We start from the raw sequence: 24,081 nt of genomic DNA, 5'->3' as shown, positions 1-24,081 counted from the left end.
TCCCAGAGCTTAAAGGCTAAAATATAATACAAAATATTACATCAATATAATACATTAATTTGCAACTAAACATTAATTTGTTAATAACACTTATTTTAAAACTACATAATTTTTACATGTAAGTTATAAATACATATTAGCTTTGAATAATTATTCAAAGCACTCTTGATTTAACCCATTTTATGCCTAGCGTCTAGAAAAAAGGCCTTGGCAAACAGCGTAGACCCAGATGAGACGTCGCATGTTGCGGCGTCTCACCAGGGTCTGCGATGTTTGCTTAAAGGAATTTTTGTAAGAAATATTTTAAAAATAGAAATAAATATAGTAGACATCCCTATTTTTGGAAATAAATTATCCAATTAAGAAGGATTGGAAGAGTCCACTAGGCATAAATGGGTTAACAACATGTGTGATGACAAGCAAGGCTTTAAAAGCCCACTCTTAGATTTAATGATTAAGGTATCTTGCTTTGGCAAGGAACAAATAACAAGGATAAAATTAATGTGCACAATTTGTAAGAAACATCTGTTGCTTTTATCAAGATTAAACCTGCTTTCATTTGCATATCAACATGTTTGGATGCATGCATAATTATGTGTTGCATCGATTAAAGGGATCTTTTCACGCTTTGGTAAATTGACAAAATTGAAAAAAGTTGTTTCAGATTCGTAAGTTTTCGTTTTAGTTATGATATTTGTGAGGAAACAGTAATACTGAACATTAACCATGCTCTAATATAGCCATTATATGCATCTTTTGACGATTTTAAAACCTAAAAATTATAAAGCCTTGCAACGCGAAACGATTGAATAATTTGGAGAGTTCTGTTTTTGTCGTTAAATTTTGTGAAACTACGAAGATTGCTTATATAAGGTATAAAATACGTCACGAATGTATACTCGGCGGAATAGCTCAGTAGGCTAAAGCGTTTTTACTTCAGGACTCTGGCAGGACTCCAGGGGTCACTGGTTCGAAACCAGCTCCGGGCAATGTTCTTTTCCTTTTTATATTTTTTTCTTGATTTTTTACTGGAGCTTTTATGATCCAATGTTTACATTTATCAATATAAAGCATTTAATGAATAAGTTAAAAAAATGCCAAAATCTGTGAAAAGGCCCCTTTAATATTTTAAGACAATAATTTCCTGTTCAAATTTGGTTTTACTTGTCTCCAATTCATAAATCTAATATACATAACACCATTTCCTTCAATAAATCACATATACTTGAGATAACACATAAAGTACACACACCCTTCCTTATCAAAGTATTTCCAAATGCATAACATCCATATTGACAAAAACATATCACAATTTCACACAGAAATAACATTGTAACATAAATACCTGCGAAATAAACCAGTCTTCAATACATCTTCACTGTCTAAGAATTCAATACTTATTAATCTTGTATCCAAGACCTATCAAGAGATTTTGCTCTGTCGTTGATAGTTCCAAGTGTCTTTCTTACAACAATGCACTGCAATTGACTCCCTCAAATTTGTCGATAATTTTAAATAGCACATTCAGTGCCGTTTGTTTAATCAATAGATTATTGTTGAACGTTTTAATTTGATACCCGTAGATTATCAGTGGAATTCATCCCCCATTATCGACTCAGTGTTTACAGATGCTCTAAATTTGGTGTTTGCATTTAAAATGTTCATGACAGGTACTCCTTGTGAGTGCTTTAATGCAAAGATATCAGTAAGGCCTATTGAATGGTGCTATCTTAAGTCAGCAGACGTTTTGTCATGCTAACATTTAGACCAATAAAACCTTTGCATGCTGGGAAATTTGTAGTCTGCTAAACTGTCCTCTGCTGAATTTCTAAAATTAGCATTTTCTTCGATTTTTTTTTCAAAATATACTATCAGAATAGCAAACAGTTTGGACCCTGATGAGACACCACATTCTGTGGCGTCTCATCTGGATTCAAACTGTTTGCAAAGGCCTTCAAAATTCGGTTCCAGCACTGAAAGAGTTATAAAAGGTACAAGATTAAATTAAAAATGATCTTGAAAATTAAAAGGTGCTTTTTTAAATTGAATGATTTTTTTTAATGGATCCACTGTATTTCTTTCGGACTTTAAAATATTATTCTTGCAGTGGCCATTAAATAATCCTTAATTAAATAACAATGAATCCTTAATGAGAAAAGAAGATAGCAGATGGCTACAGTTACAATACACAGTGCTATGATAAAACAAAGAAATAGACAAGATACCGCCCACAAATATACCAGATATTGTCAAAGCTATTCTTATCTCACAAAATAAAACCTCCTTGGTTCTCAATATTCATGAAAACAGGAGGCTACTTAAAACAACAGGTGCATATCTGTATAATTTTTTTCCAAAAACTTACCAAATTGGCTTTTATTGGTAGAATTCTGTTGTTGTTATTTTTGTTCCTGGTGTTTAATTCTTAAACTTTATGTTTGTTAATATCAAGACTTTTATAGATATCTATGGCGTCAGTTGGTGTTAGTTTTCAGCATTCATTTAACTATTTCAGTGCTGGAACCCAATTTTGAAGGCCTTTGCAAACAGTTTTGATCCAGATGAGACGCCACATAATGTGGCGTCTCATCAGGATCCAAACAGTTTTGATCCAGATGAGACGCCACATAATGTGGCGTCTCATCAGGATCCAAGCTGTTTGCTATTCTTATAGTATTCTTTGGAAAAAAATGAAGAAAATGCTAATTTTAGAAATTCAGCAGACTGCATTTTAGCAGATAACATTTTAGCAGACGAAAAATTTCCCAGCATGCAAAAGGTTAACTCACAGAATCCTTCTGACAAGACCAACATCAATAGTTATTTGCAAACATTTAGAAACAAGCTGTTGAACACTGATATTTGCACACATTTATTGCAAATACTATTGCAATACAGGATGTGTTTGCACTCCTGTTGATTAATCAATGATTTTAAATAAAGCAAATAATTCTCAACAAAAGATGCACAGTGAATGAAGATACAAGATGATACAAACCTACTGAAGGAGTAAACCCAGTTTTAAAACAATGTACATACCTAGTTGTGCCTGTCTCCTTTTTTCTAGCTGTCACAAAATTACATTTAAATTGACCTACATTGAGCACCATAGCATTGATTGAACCACACCCTGGCAGAGATTTCAATTAATTTGGCAAAATTCCCTTATATATAGTTACCAAGTGTGCAATGACTTTAGAAGCATATTGATATCATATCCGTTACAGCAACTGATTCACAACTGTTTAAGGTTACACATTACTGTCTTTGTTCTGTTTTTTTGGCAATTAAAATCCACCTCTAAACATTACAGCTAAGATATACTGATAAAACTAAAAAATCTCTGAGCTTGCTAATGGAAAAACAGCACGCACAAATGTGCAAATATCACAATTTCACACGATACATGATTAGCCTAAATAGAACCCACTAACCCATGTTTGGTAAATTGATATTACATGTAGTGGCAGCCTTTATTATTGCAGTATGAATTATGGCTGTTTGCCATGAACAGTGTTTGAAATAAATAACATAAATTGTTAAAGACTTTGAACTGTTGAACAGAAGTGCAAAATATGACTGCAACATTTGGGTGGTCCATCTATGATTTTGCTACAGATATATCATATTTAAAACAGGATACTGTACTGGTGAAGGGTAACCTTGTTAAAGGCATTACAACATACAGATTTATGTAAGGCCACAACAAATTGACTCCAGTTGTTTGATAGAATTTTCGCTGAATACTTTAAATCAAGCACCTATATTATTGTAATAATTACATACCTAAATAACTTGAATGTACATTTATAGTGAATGTATGATCAGATACTCATGAAAGTATATATAACTGACCATTAATCCGCTTGGTTACTCTTCATTATGTACACGCATTTTGTAAATGAGATGTATGTTGAAAATAAACTAAAAACACTTATAATGATAATTATTGTAAGAAATTAGGTAACATCAAAATAGTTGAATAATTATTTTTTAAGAAACAAATACTAAATGCCGACCATTAGTTTATGTCATTATTGTTTCAATACAGTCATTTACATCAATGTATATGGGTGTTAAAACAAGTTACCTAATGATACATTAATATTTTTGATGTTAACTATTTTTAGTTTTCAATATTATCCCAGCGTTATCTTAGATTTCAGTTCAAGTAAATATTGACATAACCTCAGTTTGTTAACCACACATTATTTTGTTCATTGCCCGAACAATGTAAATCTTGTAATCGTATAATTTTATGGACCGAATGTCAGGATAAAACCAATACATACCGACTAAAGATGGATTCATCATGTCTAATACTTCCTGTAATTACATATTATCTTTCTTTTCACCTGCATAAGAATTTCACTCAAGATGTTACTTTTAAACTTTTTGTAGCAAGTAAACATAAAGCTTGAATTACACCTCTGAATTCCCGCTATCTATTATATGGAAAGTTCATGAACGACACAAAAGAGATATTGTTCGTTCTGGGATATATTAGTTCTGGGAAAACTGGGTTTAATGCATGTATGTACAGTGTCGTCTCAGATTAGCCTGTCATGCATTGGCTCATTAGACCTAAGAAAAATTTCAGAAGCCAGTTATATTTTCAAAGTAGCCGGCGACTAAGAAATAAAACTGGTGTATTTGCATCATTATAATTGATTTTTTGGGGAAAGTATCTATAGATAGTATGTAGCAGATGAAATCACCGGCTGCTCATGCTTCCGGAGAACACTCATTAAGCCCCATTTTCCCAGAGCGGGACTCAAATATGTTTCTTTTTTCTTTTTGCATACAAATTACAATCGGTTATCATATTAAACAATGCAAAATCAATGGATTATTAATAATTATTAATGTTTTGTCACAAATAAAAATATTGAATAAATATTTATTGAGTAACAAAAAACAACAGCTCAAAATTGCATATTATGGTATTAAATGTGTAAACTGGAATATTTTCTGTGTATTAACTTTTTAATAGCTATCTTGTAAAATATTCTCATCAAATATTGGTAAAATAAAGTTTTCTTAAATGGAACAGCCTGTAAAACAAATGCTTCACCACTAAGCCAATTTTTAATCCTTGAGTAAATGAGGTCCAATACCCATCAATGTCAACATTCCTTCCCTCCTTGGTAACATTTCATTCAACCACTTCAGTGGAATGGTCATAAAGCAACAAGGTAAGTATATGATAAAGTCATTAAGCAATTAAGCATTCCTGACCACAGCTCCCCCCCCCCCCCCCCAACCCTGCCACCCCACCTTGCCCATAAACTAAAACGTCCATCTAATCAGTCATTGAAAAATTGAAGCATATTAGGTTGTTTGTAACAGCTACCGTTGCAAACTGGACCAATGTCCGGGATGTCTACTGTAACAAGATATCTCTTGAAGTTATAATGGTCAATCATAAACAGGTATAGCATAAACTTCTTGACTTATGACAAATATTTATTATTCAAATTAACATATTTGGTTTTATAAAAGTATCCCCATGCTAAATTTCAACTGTTCACTTTTTTAAATCAGTCAATGCTGGGTTAATATGTCCTTCCACACCTCAAAAGCTAACCAATTTATGTGAAAACCCAGAATGTGTGGCAATTATGTTGTATGATCATTTCGCTGCATTTTTTTTTACTGTGACATATATTCAATTTTGATGTGGTATTGTGCTGTGAAGGGAAAGCAGAGTTACGTAACCGCACCTGTCAAGTGTATGACCACCAGGGGCGTAGCTGGGCAAACGCAAATACGCATGTGCGACGCTGTTTAGAAAAAATACAAAATTAAAGAGATCGAAAAATGCAATAAAATGTGATGCCTAACCCGGGTTAGGCATTTTTCTATGCAAGAGATGTGTTTTCATATTGAAAACACTTAAACTGTCTTAAGGTTGTTTTTTTCGACTTCATAGAATACGCATGATTTAGCTACCATTTTCGAGGTCACATTTCTTTTGGTGGTGACTATCCATAACATTATTATCGACTGCGCTTTATCATTGTTTTCTACTATGTACCCGAATGGATTGTTAACGAAGCGGGCGATTTTAAGAATGGCTGTTAATTTGATGTCGCCCCGTACAGCGATGTTTTCGACGGAAAATTAGACCAGCCAACATCCAGTACAGTCATTCTGCTTCTAATTTATGGCGGACGAAGCCACTGATGCTGCCACTATGGAGCAAATGGCTCTCTGCCTTCGATTTTATGATGCAGAGAAAGCATGTCTCCAGGAGGAGTTCGTTGGGTTTGCACGCCTCCAACTCGATGCACCCTAAGAACATGATGGCAACTGTCCTAACAATAGCGTTTGCCTTTGACTTCTCTGCCAAACGCGTTTTGCGGTTCTATGAGAACTTGGAGACTGATGTCCGGTCTTGCCCTGTTGAATATACACCGAGAGCGAGAGATCGATCTGGAAGAGGTCGTTGACGTATTTGCCAGACGAAAGGAGCGCCGTTTGGCCCTTTTATTTTGTGTGTAATGTAATGCATGTAATACAGGAGACCTTGCATTAATTAGAATGTATACAGTTTACGTGTATTGTTTTTAAAAGAATTTTGCTATAGGTAGAGAATACAAGACGAGATGTAAGTGACTAGAGTTATCGAGTAAATATGATAGACATAGTTGCTATCTAAAAGATAGATATTTAGCTTAATTATGTCTCTTTTATTTGTGTTTTAACAATACAAATTAAGCTTTAGTTACTTTCATCCAAAAGTGTTATGTCCTATGTTATACCATACCATATCGACATACATTTAATAATAAACTCCGACAAAATTCTGGAATAAAAATCTTAAAGGAAAATCACATGTTTCAAAATCGAAGACAAATGGTATCATATCCGAGTTTATCACGCCATATTTTGCACTATAATATTGTCTTAAACCTCTCTAGAATGCACGTACGGCATCGTAGAAATAAAACAATTCCGGGGGAGCATGCCGTTTGCGTACACTGAAAATCAGCCCAGCTACGCGCCTCAGACCACCAACCAAACGCATATGTGTCATGAGTGGGAATTGAACACAGGTCACCATGGAGAGAAGCACAGGACCCAACAACTGCAAAAATTGGACATCAGTGTGTGTTTCAAAGTTTATGAGTTTCTTCCACGCCTGATGCTGCATTATGTGAGGACCCAGAGTGTTTCCCAGTACTACCTAATTACGTTACTAGACTCAAGAAAGTTGGGAGAAATTTGGAATTTAAAGCTACAATTTTAAGCTATTTGATTTATACTGAAATACATTTAATTTTAAGATATACAATTTCGGACTGAGGTCTTGCGCTGTGGGGGAAACCAGAGTACCTGGTAGAAGACCCATAATTATGTTCAGTATGGCGTATGGCGACCATTCAAGAAACTCACTTCAGGAACCACTCATAAACCTAACTACTAGTAAATGGAATGTGATTGAAAACCTGAGTGACATAGGTGACAATCATGTGTTTCCAGACAGTCCATTTAGCAAAGCCTCAAAGATGCAATCCCTTTATTGTACCAGGTAGGCAATATAAAACCCATCATAAATCAGAAGTAATAAGCCAGGTCTTAAATGATCTGCGATTTGGAAACAGGTGTAATCCAAAGGCAGCAGTTCTCCAGTATTTTGTAGCAGATTTGTAAAGTAGATTTATACATTTTAAACAAAGCTCTTGGTAATGTACTTAATACAGTGAACAAAGATTGCTTAATGCAGGACTTTTTGTGCAATATTGCTTTGATTTGAGGTTTATTTAATATGACTCTCCCTTTGAGAGGCTAGTTACCACTTCTGGCAAGATACCACAAAAATTCGAAACAAAAATGAACAACACTGATTTAAGTGCCTGTGGTCAATTATAGGCTCAACTGTCATAAAAAGGTCACAACGGTCAAACGATGTCCGAATGACAATAACTAACCATTAGAAACCAGTTTACTTGATCCAGATTTTATCATCCGTAAATGTGACATGTGACCAACATTTAATGGACACAATACGGGTTAATGAATGATTCCAACATTTAATGGACACATCAGGGCTAATGAATTATTGTAATGTATCCTATCAAAAGGAGCATCTGAAGGTACTTGTTTACAGATTGAAGTGAAAAAATGAGCTTTTAATGAGTCACACACTGTTCTATTATAATAATTATTATGAAGAAAACACTATTATATCACTGAGTTTAAGCGCTATAAGTGCAGTGACAAAGTGCAGAATGATGAACTGTAAAATTATTCATACTTTAAATAGCGGTATAAAATTTTGTGCTTTTCAAACAAAGGACTTTTAACCCTGTCCCCTATAAGAAGCAATGTGAAAATGGCTTTGGCAAACAGCAGAAAACCATAACAGCCTGCGAGTAACTACCGTAGAAGTCTGTTCAGGTTTTATGCTGTTTGCTGCTCATTGGTATCTATAAGGTTTGGAGATGAAGCCTTAACAACTTGAATCTAGTAAGAAAGATCTTTAATTAAATATAATTTTTTGAGGGATTACAAATGCATGAAAATACGTATCTAAGTGGTAAAGGGTGACGTATGGTCAAAAACTTTAAGTACAGGACAGTTTAAAGGGTGGAGGTAATTATTGGAGTTTATATGGTAATATGAATTAAATCTGGTTCAGCTCTGTCAAGCCCCGCCGCTGTCACACATTCCGTGTCCCTAGTGACCATTTCCCCGCCCCTGTCACACATTCCGTGTCCCTAGTGAACATTGTCCCATGTAAAAAGACTTTAATGAATCTAGATATGACTCATCACTAATTTTTATACAGAAATTTGTTTGTCAATAGCAAAAAGACCATAGTAACCCATTGGATTTGTTGTGGATATACCTTACACAGAGATTAAATCAATTGAGAATAAAACAGTATGAATGTATCTCACAATTTATTGCCAGTCTACTTTGAAACCAACAATAAACTGATAAAGACCTGAGGTTTTGGGCCCTTTTATTAAGATCTTTGTTTTGCTTACTTATATTTAAGTTTAGATAAATGTATCTCAGCTGTATTACATCAAAGACTATTATTCACGGTGAGCGTTTCCAGGAAACCATTTATTTTAAGTATTAAAATTGAAAGACTAAGGCTTATTGAAACGCTCTTGATTCCGTTTTATGGGTAGAACCACTACTTGATGTATTTAGGGGAGATCCGAATTATGATTCCAGAGTGGGGATTTGAGCCCGTGTTCTGTCCCAGTAGATAGGCGGACACCATATCCACCAAGCCCGTGTTCTGTCCCAGTAGATAGGCGGACACCATATCCACCAAGCCATGGCAATCTTATAAAGTGCAGAATGTTATATTTACTTTATATTAAAATATACTACCCACATTAAACAAACAAAAACATCTTGTGAAACAGAACTGAAATAAAACAAGAGTGTAAAACTGTCACAAGATACGCCCGTTTGAAGGTTTTTGACATCATCTAGACACAACTTCTGACCAAATTTGGTGAAGATCAGAGGAAAACTACTTCAATTAGAGAGCAGACACCATGCTAAATGCTTGAAATGCACTAAGTGACCTTATGACCTAGTTTTTGACCCTGCATAACCCATATTTGACCTTGGCCTAAATATCATGTACACACAACTTCGGACCAAATTTGGTGAAGATCGGATGAAAACTACTTCAATTAGAGAGCGCCGGACACCATGCTAAATCCTAGAAAAGCACTTGGTGACCCCGTGACCTAGTTTTTGACCCCGCATAACCCATATTTAAACTTGCCCTAAATATTGTCTAGATACAATTTCTGACCAAATTTGTTGAAGATTGGATCAACTTTAGCTACTTCAATTAGAGAGCGGTTTAAAAGACATGACCCATTTTCGACCTTGACCTAGATATTGTCGAGATACAACATCTTACTAAATTTGGTGAAGATCGGATGAAAACTACTTCAGTTAGAGAGCGGAAACCATGCTTAATCCTTGAAAATGACCCCGTGACCTAGTTTTTGACCCGGCATGACCCATTTTCGAACTTGACCTAGATATTGTCTAGATACAACTTCTGACCAAATTTTGTGAAGATCAGATGAAAACTTCTTCAGTGTAAGAGAGCGGAAACCATGCTTAGTCCTTGAAATGCACAAAGTGACCCTGTGACCTAGATTTTGACCAGGCATGAATCATATTTGAAATTGACCTAGATATTGTCTAGATACAACTTCTACCCAAGTTTGGTGAAGATCCATTGAAAACTATTTGAAATAGAGAGCGGAAACTGCTGTGGACGCCGACCGCCCGGCCTCCCACCCGCCGCCCGCCAAGGGTGAAACTATAATACGTCCCATCTTGAAAAACGGGCGTAAAAAAAGGTGAAAAACAAAAACTATTTGCAGCTGCATAATAATGTATACACATTTTCCAAGCTTTTGAAAAAAAGCTTTTAAAACACAATGCGTTTCATTAAAAAATGAACTAATATAGAGAAACAGTTTTTGTTTGGAAGATATCTCCACTTTTTCATTGAAATTGCTATAAATTATGTACCGTAATTTACACCACGCCTGTTGACTTTGCATTTTAAACACTTTGTTATATGCTTTAATATTTTTTTTATCCTCAAAAAAACTCAACTGATGATGTCAACTAGCAGATGTTGGGAATTTTCACAATGTCAAACAATGATGAACAATGGAATAAAATACAAAGCGGAGACCGTAAAGGTCAAACTTGAAGATTCTATAGAAGTAATAAAATACGAATCATTACACTTTTATTTGTATTATAAACCTATCAAGTTCCCTGTACTTGTAGGTTCATCTGGTGACATCACAAAAGGATCAAAGCAAAGTTCATCATCCAAAGACTAACATATGTTATAAAAGTGCATTGAATTCTCAGGTATTAATTTAGGCTGATATTTTTTATAATTCAACCATTTATTTATGTTATAAAAAGGCAGATATTTTAAATCTGTGTTTTTACTTCTGAACAGAAATAGAAGCAAAACTTCAAATAACTGATTTATTTAAATTAAACCATGCAATAAAAAGATATAAATCATTTGCAAAGCTATCCAAATGAATATATGTCCTTAGGTTAATGTGTCATAAGTATTGAATTCATCAGAGTGTGTGTCTGATATAAGTTTCAAAATTGAATGGAAATGTTTTTCAAATTATGCAAATATGGTATTAAAGATTCTGTTATAGGGTCTCAGTTCTGTGCCAGTTTACTTTCATATCTGATATCTGTATGCAATATTTGATGTCACATTATCGGAGATATATTATATTGCCACTTGTGACTCATTTCAACGGTAAAGGTATATTGAGCTTTAAAGCCAGAATTTTAAGTTTGCGAAACACATTAAAATTTAATGTATTTTAGAAACATATTATATTTCTTTGTTACCACAAGCTGAAATGACTCAAAATTAAATTTAAATGGGGATTCTATCAATGCAGAAATTTTGCAATGAATTTTACAATTTTACAATTTCCCACCTACAAATTATAACATAAGCGAAAGTTTTAACCCTTTACCACTTAGATACGTATTTGAAGCATTTGTTATATTCCCTCAGAAAGTGTAAATTTATGAAAGGCCTTTCTTATTAAATAGATCTAAGTTTTAAAGGTTTCAATTCCAACCCTTAGAATTACTGATAAGCAGCAAACAGCATAAAACCTGAACAGACTGCGAGTTACTCGCAGGCTGTTCTGGTTTTATACTTTTTGCACATTTTCACTTTGATTCTGAGTGGGAAAGGGTTAACACCAAGTGTCGAATATGGTACATATGGGAAAGGGTTAACTGAGCCTTTCAAAGTCAAACACCTTAACATAATTTTCCTATACATTTAAGTCAATGATTCTTCACGATATCTATTGCAATATATAACCTAGTATTAGTGATTCATAATTTTAGCTGCAATATAACATGCTTTTACATTCTGGGATTGTTTCAATGCAGCCTTTAAAATATCATAGTTGATACATCTGCCAAATGCCCCAATCATATATTTCTCAATGTGATGAATGAATCTTCACAGGAGATGATTTCTAGATAGGTTATAGAACCATTTTACATATGTCAACTTAAAACCTTTGGATTGATTTTAGCATTACCAACATGTCTAGTATAATCAAACTTGTTTTAAATTTATTTTTCAATTTAAGTTAGTTGCAGAATAATGGTTAAGGATCGCAGGTTTGGTTTATCTTGTTCCCATCATAGTCTATTCAATATATAGAATAATTCATTCTCTATTATAACAGTTGTATCAGCATCTATAAGCAAGTATTACAATAATTATGGGAATTTTATATAAACAGTTAAAGAAAACAAGTAAGATAGACATTAAATAAGCCCTATTGCACATGAGAACAAAGTCTTCTTCAAACCCCTGTGAAATGAAATTCTTATGTCAATGAAGAGCAGTTAAAGAACAGTTCTTAAAACTAAGTAAGATTTCTTGAACTTTTCTACCCAGGCGAAACGATGACCATGGTAGACCATGGTCATCATGGTTTTTGATGGTTGACCATGGTATTTGATTGTCAGCCATCAAAAACCGTGGTGGAACATGATCAGGAACATGGTTGGCCATGGCCACAAAAAACATGGACCATGGTCAGCAATGGTGACCATGGTCAGCAATGGTGACAAAAGACAGACCATGGTTGGACATGGTCACACAAAAACATGGACCATGGTCGGCAATGGTGACTAAAGACAGACCAAAGTTGGCCATGGTAAATTAAAACATGGACCATGATCAGCAAATTTACTTTTATTTTCATTATAGTGTTCCCATGATGTGTAATGTTCATTTACATAAAATATGCAATAATGTTATTTGTTGTACATGTTTGTGTTCTTGATATCATCTTAAACTGTTCTTGAAATAAGATGGCCATAAAACTTTCTTAAACTGTGCTTTAATTCTTCCAAGAACAATTAATATTATTGCATATTTATTGCATATTTTATGTAAACGACATTCAAATACCATGGTCAACCATCAAAAACCATGGTGACCATGGTCTACCATGGTCATCACTTCGCCTGGGTTGCATTGCTGTTTTTACAAAGGAAGAATATTGTGTGCACAGGAAGTTGAAAAAGAAGCAAGCTTAATGAAGGCACATGGTTTATGTTATACATGTATTTGGAAATTTAAGTCTTTAATAAATTACCGGCTAAACTAATCAGCCATTGGTTCCTTTTCAACTTCTTTGGCACTGTGTTCACTTAAGTTTCCCAATTTTGCTACATTGTATCACTGAGTCTCCTCTGCTTTATGAATGTTTTTGTCATCAACAGAATCAGAAGCATAACCAATCATTTCATCCTCATTAACTGTTCGATGAAGTGTCAGCAATTCTAATGATTTTATTACAATGTTGAATTTTATCTATATTATTAAGTTCTTTCAGTATTTCAATGGCCCCCAGGACACATCCCTTAAAGTAAGAGCCTTTCCACATAAGTGTTCAATGCCAAAAAGTTAATTATAAAATTAAAACTGCCTTTTATTTCTAGTTTTGGTAAACAAGAAATATCTTTTTAAAAAAAGACAAATTATACAGCGTTGATAGTTCAATGAATGAGATCAAGGATAGCGAATGTCTTTTTCTGTGCAGTTCTTAGCTGCATCACACGCAGTACTAGATGTTACGCAGAGTTTTTGCGGCTTATTTTACATTATTACATATTGCTGGTCATAAACCTATAGATACAAAACAGAAAACCAAAAGAAGAATGGAAGTGAAATTAAAACATATGAGTCAACCAACCACACGCAAAGTATCCGTATTTATAGGCGCGTTCTTCGAACAAACCTGTTTTAGTGGTTTGTCGGGCATTGCTATTTGATTCGATTATTAACAGTATCGAGAATCATCGCGCTCATGCTTAATACATTAGTCAATATGGTGGAATAATTATTGTTAAATTAATCAAAAATAATATTTTTCATTGTATTGTTGAAAACACATTAAGAATCTATTATTGACTTTTCATTAGGGATAATTAAATTGTTTCATGCAGTATAACAGTGTTATAAAGACGCGGATATGTTTCCAATGCTCTTGTGGTATACTCAAATCAGTCAATGGAATAAATGAAGTGTATTCATTCGTACCTAGCCGCAGGAAATTTTATTTGAATTTTATTGGACACTTACAAAGGTCAGGTAAGGTGAAAAGCTGGCTAAATACAGCTACGCCGAAAAAAAAGAACTATCAAGCCTGACCCTTTTCCTGGAATTCTCCAGGAAATTCCTGCAGAAATTCAAGCAGTTATCATCAGCCTTTTTTTGGCGAAAACATGACCACTTAAGACCGTGGTGCCGTTTTACAAAAGGAAGGCCATATGACTATGGTCTACCATGGTAGACCATGGTCATATGACTATGGTCTACCATGGTAGACCATGGTCATATGACCATGGCAACCACGTTTTGTTAAATGGCACCACAGTCTTTGACCATGGTCATCATGACCATGGTATTTGGCCATGGTCAACCATGGTATTATACCATGGTCAACCATGGTATTTTACCATGGTCAACCATGGTCATAAAGACCATGGCCAAAGACTGTGGTGCCATTTAACAAAACGTGGTCTGTCATGGTAAACCATGGTCATATGACCATGGTCGCCCATGGTTTAGCCATCATCAAACCATGGTATACCATGGTCATATGGCCTTCATTTCGCCTGGGTAAGAATATTTTAAGAACATGTGTACTAGAACTGTTGAAGAACTGCCTTCAAGAACAGTTTAATAATTATGTACCTTTCCTGTTCTTGAATTATTCTTAAACTATTCTTGAACACTTTAAAAACTTTTGTGAACATTAGCGACAGATGTAGAGAGGCAATGATTGTATTAAAAATAATAGGTTGTTGCAGCCCACTAAAATTATGTAAATAAATAATTGTATACTATACAATACCAAACTATAATGCACTTTCACCAGAACATTATAATACATTTTTGATATTTGACAATATTGGGAAGAATTTGCTTTTAATTTGCAAGTGTTGTGTTTCATAAAACGCATTTTAGACTGAAATCTATTGTTTACTAGAAAAAATACAATATTGTATGATTTGTATCTCATGAGTGACTGCAAAATTTAATATGACAGCAAATATGAAATAACATTTTGCCTGACTCATATGTCTGATTTTTACATTATAAAGTCCCTAATGCAGGTAAACAAATCTAATCAAATGAAACACTGGGTGGTAAAACTTAAATTTTAAATTTAAAACCAAACAAAAATCTACCATCTACACAAACCTTTTATCCATTAATAGGTTACACAAGGTTACAAAACACCAATTTCCCACACTCTTATTCTAATTTGATATATTTCAAATTACCAATTGATCCCTGTCGATGTTTCCACAAAGATAACATTACCTTGCAAGATAGAAAATAATTGAAATTTTCCCCACATCTAAAGTTGAGAGGACATTTGTGTAAATTAAACTCCATTCAGTGAATTCCTGAATAAATAGTCCTTACCAAATGGCAATTTAGTGTAATGGTTATGTTTGATTCTTGAAATAGATCTAGCTGAATGCTTGTTTACTCTTTGAACAAATAAAGATACAATGTTGATGTAGATAGGTTTTCACTATTTCAGCTTTAATTTTAGACAGCACTAATATACATACACCCAATTTTATAGGTTATTAAAACCACATTCTTACACAATTATATATATTGAATGACTGTTTGAACTTGAAATTTGTAATTACCAAACAAATTTGAAAAATTATTTAAAAAAAAACTTTCTGTTCATTATTACATGTACTGTTAATGTATCATATTGTAATATCCGTGACAAGAAAACATCAAGATAAGCATTTAATTCTTTTGATTTCAACAAAAGTAGATGGATGTCTACTAATTGTTGCTAGAACGTATTGTTGTTGTTTTTTAGCCTATTATGAAAAATTAGTTTAATAGTTGCAGTATTTCAACTCCCTAAGCAACATTTGCAGATAGAAAGAATTCAAAGTTTGAATGCAGGATTCTTATTTTGTATTCAAAGACAAATGTTGTTTTTTGTTCACCAAGTTTCCAGAAAAAAGGTGGATTTTGTTGTTCACTAGGATAACACAATACATTAACCACCACTATGGCACTGACAATGCAGTCTTTATTGAATTTTTCTACATATATCTATAATTAAATATCCCATGTAAAACACAGGACAGATTCTTTGCATTCTGACCAATAAATGAGCCACGCATTCTGGGAAAACTGGGTTAAATGCACGTGCTAAAGTGTCGTCCCAAATTTAAGCCTGAATTCTGCATAAGCTTTTATGGTATTCTTTTGTTCAAAGGAAGTCTCATATAAATGTAATTCCAGTATAAGCGGAAAGTGTTGTCCCTGATTAGCCTGCGCTGAGACTGCACAGTCTAATCTTGAATGTCACTTTATGCACATGCATTAAACCCAATTTTCCCCAGATTGAGGCTTTAATAATCAGACAAGTGACCTTCATAAATATATAAAATTTAAATAGTATTTTGAAACATATTCCCTATTAACCTCTGAATCAATTAATAATCAATAATATAGGTTTTTTGCTAACCATTTCAATCATATCCTAAGCACACAATACTGGGGAAACCCTGCAATTTTACATTCAAAAACCAAAAGTAAACAAACCTTAGAGTATCAACATCAAACAAACTTTGAAAAATGTTGTCAAACAAACTTTGATAAATGTGGTGTAAAAATACTTACATCCAGAGAGCATAAATCCAAAAAATCCAATTATTATTCCCTTCTGCCAATAATAGCACACAGAAACTGGCATTAAACAAAACAATCTCAAATATTCCCTTCACAATCAGGTCTCAAGTTGTGAATGTTTTTAAACAGACAGAGAGTAGATGAGCCAACTTAGCTAGCCTCTATTTGGTATCGCCAGTTGATCAAATCACCTACAGTGGAGGCACACTAAATCTGTTAATGGTCGTTATATATTTTGTCACCAGTGGATGGATAGAAATAAACATCAATACTTGATATCATTGACATAGGTTATGGTTCGGGGAGGGGGGGGGGAATAGGTTTGCGGTTAGTCGCTCGTTATTTTGGGGTTGTACAGCAATTATCTATTATCATCCAGTCGAATAATTGACATTGCAGTTTTTATGGTAAATATAGCTATTAGGATAAATGTATCTATTATGTAATATCATTTACGTGTCCCTTAATCCAATTGAAATCGAAATTGATATTCCATAGAAAAAACATAAAAAGGGATTGAATTAAACCATTCAAGTGCTGGAAAACTTAACATATTGATATTTTATTTGTTTCTTTGTACTATATTGTGGTTATCGCGTTTAAGCCCTTTGATATAGTAATTTAATGTTCACAACACATGTTTTTCATTTTCTTATTATACTGATATGTTGTGTTTAATTCTGTCAATAAACACTTTAAAATCAAAGTCATTCTTTCAGTAAAAATCAGCAAAGGACCATAATAATGGCCCTAGGTCCCTCATCTGATGGTCAATATAGTAAAGATACTGTTTGTCCTCATGAGTTTGAAAAAGCTTTTTCTTCAATTAAACACGGCTACCTTTAAACCCTTTACCACTAAGATACGCCTTTTGACATGTTTGTGGTCCCTTAGAAAGTTACATTTTTAAAGACAGTTCTTACTAGATTCAAGTTTAAAAGGCTTCATTTCCAATCCTAAGGTACTGATGAGCAGCAAACAGCATATAAAAACCTGAACAGACTGTGAGTTACTCACTGACAAGTTACTCGCAGGCTGGTCTGGTTTTATACTGTTTGCACATGGCCATTTTCCCTTTGCTGCTGAGTGGGAAAGGGTTAAGTGAATAAGCCAAACCGTTAACAATTGTCCCAGATATCACTTTTGTATTTATGATCTGAGCAACCAACAACTCAAAACAGTAACACTGAGATAAAACTGTTATCATATTTATAATTTTAGCTCTTTTTCAACATAAGCACAGTTAGTCCCTGTCGGTTAATTAAAAATATTTAGTAATGTGAAACATATGTTGTGAACAGGTTACTATACAATCATTGACTTTTTGACATTTGTTTCATTTAATAACTACATTTCAATAAAAAAAATAGTGATTGTGTGAGGAACTTTGAGATTAAAACTGTTTCAAATAGCTGCCAGGCAATTTCTAATTCCACTTCAACATTTTACTTAAACTTTCAGATTTAAATCCTTTCCAAGTTACAACCCTGGTTACTGTTGTTGTACACATTTACAAACAATCAAAGGCTGCACACCACTGATTGCTTGGCCATCAATCACCAGGTATCTATTGATTGGTCTTGGTCGCTGGCAAAACTATTCAATCAAAGTCAATATTATCACCAGGATTCTGTATTATTAAAGCACATTCCACATTCCACAAAACGGAAACTGTGTTTTATTGTTTTCATTGCATTCTTTATTGAACAAATCAGGTTGAGTCATTTAATATCATACAGGTAACCTTGTAAACAAAGCTTTTTGACATCTATCAGATCATTGAATTGTGACTTGTGGCAATGGACATAATAAATGGTTTTCAATATTTTTAATGTTATTACATTGCTGAACATATTGTGAATCTTGTAACGAAAGGTTTGCTGTTGAGTATGAAATACTTGCATCAAAATTAATGCAGTTGTTCTGTAACAATGATTTGTGCAGAAAAGCAATTTAAGCATATAAAAATGTGCACTGACAGACCAAACAAGATGTCTCCATGCTAGTTTTGATTCACTGATCCTTTTAAATAAGTCCAAAGGTGGAAATGATGCCATATAATTTGAGTGTGCTAAGTGCTGATTGAAAGTGTAACAACAGTTTGAACATTAATAAAATAATCCATATTAAGCCAATGGTAAATTTTATATCACCAAAAATGTTAAGCTTCAGAATAAGTCCAAAAGAAGGTCAAGGTCAAAGCCTAAATAAGGTCAGGTGCTGTGGGTGTATTAAGAGTTTTAACCCTTTAGATACCTATTTTTAAACATTTGTAGTCCCTTAGAAAGTTATATTTAATTTAAGACTTTTCTTCCTAGATTCAAGTTTTTAAAGCTTCATTTTCAACCTTAGATACTGATGAGCAGCAAAAAGCATAAAACCTGAACAGATTGCTAGTTACTCGCACGCTGTTTTGGTTTTAGGCTGTTTGCACATACCCATTTTCACATTGCTTCTAGGTGGGAAAGGGTTAATAGATACCATCCATACCATTACAATTTCTAGCAAGCTGTATTGATATAAGACAAAATATGTCAGTTTAACAACATCAAGACTTTGGACAAGTCTGAATAAGTCTCAGTCTAAAATTAGGTCAATGTTTAGGTCAAAATAAGGTCAGGTGTTGTGGGTGTGTTTAACAGACATTATCCATCAAGGTATCAACACTTTGTAGGGACAATTATTGATTAAAGACAAAAAGCCTCATGCTGGGGAAAACCAATAAATTGTACTATCTCATAATTAGCCAAACTCCAAAAGTAGCTACAGTACAGCCAGCAAGATTATTAGTACGCGGCGGCCGAATCGTGTGTTGACGCGGCGTATCGCCGTGGCACTCGGCATCGATCCGCGCAACGACGCCAATCTGTATTAACCTCGCGTACTTTCCCGGAGTAAATCCGCCGCATACGTACGCGGCGGATCGAGTGAAAAGATATCCACCTACATGTACATACATGTATGTGTAGCATAGAATTAATTACGCGCAACTGTTAATGTTTCGTTCGATTATCATTATTAAATTTGTAATCCGAAACACACATCCGAATTTTAATGCTAACGCAACATTTGGCAAATTCTAGTGTCAAATAAACAGTGCTAAAATATCCTTTGTTTCATAAAAAAGCGCGCGAAAATTATGCAGACATGTAGAACGTCATTTGGAAAGTTTGGGTGTATTGTGTGTTGTATAAATACATGAACAGCACGTAAGGCGTAAATCGTATGTTCAGTGGAGAAAAAAACGCCCCGATTAGACGTTATTTCATCATCTCTATAAACAGTAACAAATGCCAAAATGTATTTGATACTAAAGGAAATATCGAGAATGTTTGTGTATCGTAAATATTTACCAGCATTTGCTTCAAAACTGGAATATACGGGATTATCGGGTAATTACCCCTGAGAAATGTTGTTCTGCAGTTCACGAATAATTCGTGAACTGTTCATGAACTGTTCGTGAACTGAGTTCATGAATTGTTCACGAATAGTCAGTGAACAGAAAATGAGCCACATCTGTGAAATGTTCTTGAAATATTAGTTCATGAACTGTTCATGAACACTAATGGGATGAAGTGTTCATGAAATATTCTTGAAACCTAATGGCATGAAGTGTTCATGAACTATTCTTGAACCCTTATGGCATGAAGTGTTCATGAACTATTCTTGAACCATTATGGCATGAAATGTTCATGAACTATTCATGAACACCAATGCCATGAAGTGTTCTTGAACAGTTCATGAACAACACAATTCTTGAAAAATTCTTCAGGGTTTTGCTGTTCATGAACAGTTCATGAACATTTTTTCTATTTTTCAATGGCTCATTTTCTTTTCACAGACTGTCAGTGAATAGTTCATGAACCATAGTTCTTCAAGAGTTCATGAACTGAGGTGGCATGAAGTGTTCATGAACTATTCATGAACAAGAATTTGTCAATTTATGCAAAGGTTATCATAAGTGTTACCAAAGCTCAACAAACAAGTCAGGGTAAGAAGCAACAAGTCTTGTATTAGCACTTAACATATTGATAGCAACATATAACAATAATTTAAATATAACACTAATAACTGAGATACAAGTGGTTTGATAATACTCTTTAAATTTCATAATACAACTTTGCACTATATGTTCATGAATAATTCATGTATTGAAAAGATTATGAATAGTCTCATTTTCAGTTCAAGAATCATTTACTTATTAATGATTTCCCTGAAATGGTTACACTTACAGTGCCAAAGAACTTGAAATGGAACCAATGGCTGATCAGTTCAGCCGGTAATTTATTAAAGACTTACATTTTCAAATATAACATAAACCATGTGCCTTCCGTTTCAACTTCCTGTGCACACAATATTCTTCCTTTGTAAAAACAGCAATGCAATGTACATGTTTGAGTTCTTGATATCATCTTAAACTGTTCTTGAAATAAGATGTCCTTAAAACGTTCTTAAACTTGTCTTTTAAGTCTTCCAAGAACAATGACAGATCCTTTTAAGATTTGGATTCTTAAAAAGTCCATCATATGTTCAAAAACATTGTGTAGACCTGTTTAAGAACATCAGAAGGAAACATGTTGTTCAAAAAAGTTCTTAAAGTGTTCAAGAATAGTTTAAGAATAAATCAAGAACAGGAAAGGTTCTTAAAAAGTTATTGAACTGTTCCTGAAGGCAGTTCTTGAACAGTTCTTGTACAAATGTTCTTAAAATTCTTTAGAACAGGTCAAGAACTCTTACTTACAGTGGTGAAAGTACTATGCATATTCATACTAACTTCACAGGTTTAACAAATCTACAAGATTAGTATGCTAGACATTTCAATATTACTTTCAAAAATATTTATGAAACATCTAGCACAAAGGAATTCATGAATTATTCATGATGGATCCTCAAAGTCTGTCTCAGAAAAGTCATCAGAAATAATTGTTCATGAAATGTTCATTACTAAGTATTTATGGTTAGATAAAGAACTGTTCATGAACTTTAAAGTGTTCAACAAAAATTCATAAACTGTTCATGAACGTGTCTTAAGAACAGTTCATGTCCAAAAGTTCATGAACCAAGATCAGGAACTTTTTGAGAACAGTTCATGAACAATTCCTGATTGGCTTGAAGTGTTCATGAAATCATGAACAACATTTCGCTAAGGTAGTAGCGATATTAACTATTTAATATGAACAAAATAAAACGTGTTTATATACGCATATTCAAACAATAGTTATAATAAGCTGATACTTAACAAAACAACAAATACGTTGTCACCGTCTTGATTATTGATGTGGCTTCAAACTGCTAATTTTCTCAGCTTAAATATAATAGCAAAATCAACATGCAATTAATTTATAAATCCACCATATGCTGGAGCTTTGACCACTTGTATGTGCAAAAACATAATTACGTGACCTTGTTTATGTGTGAAATACATACACTACGGGCGGGAAACAAACTTAATTGGCCAGACACATTAACTATGCTTACATGTGTATGCTAATACAATCCGCGCACAATAAATTTATTATGATTTTAATTATTATTATAATTGTTCTTTCAAAATTTGTTAACTACATGTAACTAATAATTTTTAAAAGATTTTTTATTTCATGATGCGCATCGACTCGGCATCATGTCGCGGATCGCGGCATGCCTCGGGGGACATATGCGAAGTTTCGCGGCGAAATGCGACTTGCCGCCGCATACTGACGCGGCTTCAACGACTGACGCGGCATCGACTCGTTTCACCTTGCTGCCGCGGATCGCAAAATACGTTTGTTCCGCTTTGGCTGTACTGTAAATGTGAAGGTTAAAATGAGGTCATGTACCGGTATGTGGGAGTGTTAACCCATTTATGCCGAGCGTCTAGAAAAAAGGCCTTGGCAAACAGCGTAGACCCAGATGAGACGCCACATGATGCGGCGTCTCATCAGGGTCTGCGCTGTTTGCTTAAAGGAATTTCTGTAAGAAATATTTTAAATATAGAAATAAATATACTAGACATCCCTAATTTTGGAAATAAATTGATCCAATTTAGAAGGATGGGAGGGAGAGTCCACTAGGCATAAATGGGTTAATACTCACTGTGCTCAAAGACATCATCCATGAAAGTATAAAAGCTTTGTAGGAAGCATTACTAACTTGCAATACAAAACATGTAATATTTGGTTATCCTTTAACCCATTTATGCCTAGTGGACTCTCCCATCTTCTAAATTGGATCAATTTATTTCCAAAATTAGGGATGTCTAGTATATTTATTTCTATATTTAGAATAATTCTTACAGAAATTCCTTTAAGCAAGCAGCGGTGTCTCATCTGGGACTACGCTGTTTGCCAAGGCCTTTTTTCTAGACGCTAGGCATAATTAACTTGCCATACAAAACATGTAATGTTTGGTCGTCCTTTAAAGCACAGAAGAACGTTAGAACCTTCATGTATGGCGTACCATTTGGGTCGAAAGTCAACAAGACCTACTAGGTAAAAAGAGAAATGTACTTCGAAGTACAATATGTATGTCGAAGTACAAAAATTGTACTTCGGCGTACAAATATGAAATACACTTTGAAGTATACATTTGTACGTCGAAGTACAATTTGTACTTCAACATACATGTTTGTACTTCGACGTACACATTTTCTGAACAGCCAATGAAAACACTGGTCTCTTGAGCTGCTTTTCCTTCAGATTTATTCATAATAAAGGTCTAAAATCTCTTTTTTAATTGAGGACAAAGTGAATAAAAATATCAAAATTGAAAAAAACACAAATAAAGAAGTTTAAAGTATTTATGCATTGAAATAGATTATATACCAATTTAAAGAAAATTTGATGTTACCTTTTATTATTATTATTTATTATTAAATTAAGATCATCAAGCATATTGTGAGTATTTATTGACCATGCAGTGCAGAGTATCACGGTCCAGCGCATTACTGTGTAGAAAATTCCCAACGGATAACCAAACAGGTACCAAACGATTACGGGATTAAACATGTATAATAACCTTCCTGATTTGGTCGTATTTTGTGATAACCATTATTTGCATAAGTCAGAGGTTAATTGTGCCACGCCAGGTCAATAAATACGCACAATATCTATGAGTTATAGTTGGTTGATAGTCACATAATGTGGTATAAACAATAATAATGTTCAATGTCAAATATCTCTAAAAGCAACAGATGTAAGGCGTCTTCTGATTGGCTTACACTCAAGGGTCGGTAAAAACTGTACGTTGAAGTACAATTTGTACGTCGAAGTACAAAAATTGTACTTCAACGTACATATTGTATGTCAAAGTACATTTCTCTTTTTACCTAGTAG

At 33.9% G+C, this 24,081-nt stretch overlaps 1 protein-coding gene across 9 annotated transcripts in view; it reads right to left on the bottom strand.

Annotated features, from left to right (window-relative positions):
• The window catches only part of LOC127880777 (uncharacterized), an 88,687-nt gene that overhangs the window by 24,214 nt on the left and 40,392 nt on the right, over positions 1–24,081 (bottom strand). Inside the window, exon 1 of one of the 9 annotated variants that reach the window (XM_052428178.1) lies at positions 16,760–16,978. The exons of 6 other annotated variants lie outside the window; for them this stretch is intronic. The gene's annotated coding sequence lies outside the window, so the exon portion shown is untranslated. Of the gene's footprint in view, positions 1–1,345; positions 1,641–3,039; positions 3,396–16,759; positions 16,979–24,081 lie in introns of those variants that run through there. 2 more of the 9 variants (XM_052428179.1, XM_052428180.1) reach the window with 2 other exon arrangements.

The sequence above is a fragment of the Dreissena polymorpha genome, chromosome 5 (assembly GCF_020536995.1).
Source record: "Dreissena polymorpha isolate Duluth1 chromosome 5, UMN_Dpol_1.0, whole genome shotgun sequence".
Classification (NCBI taxonomy): domain Eukaryota; kingdom Metazoa; phylum Mollusca; class Bivalvia; order Myida; family Dreissenidae; genus Dreissena; species Dreissena polymorpha.
The sequence above is the reverse complement of the archived record's forward strand: the minus strand, read 5'-3'. Positions and strand labels throughout refer to the sequence as shown.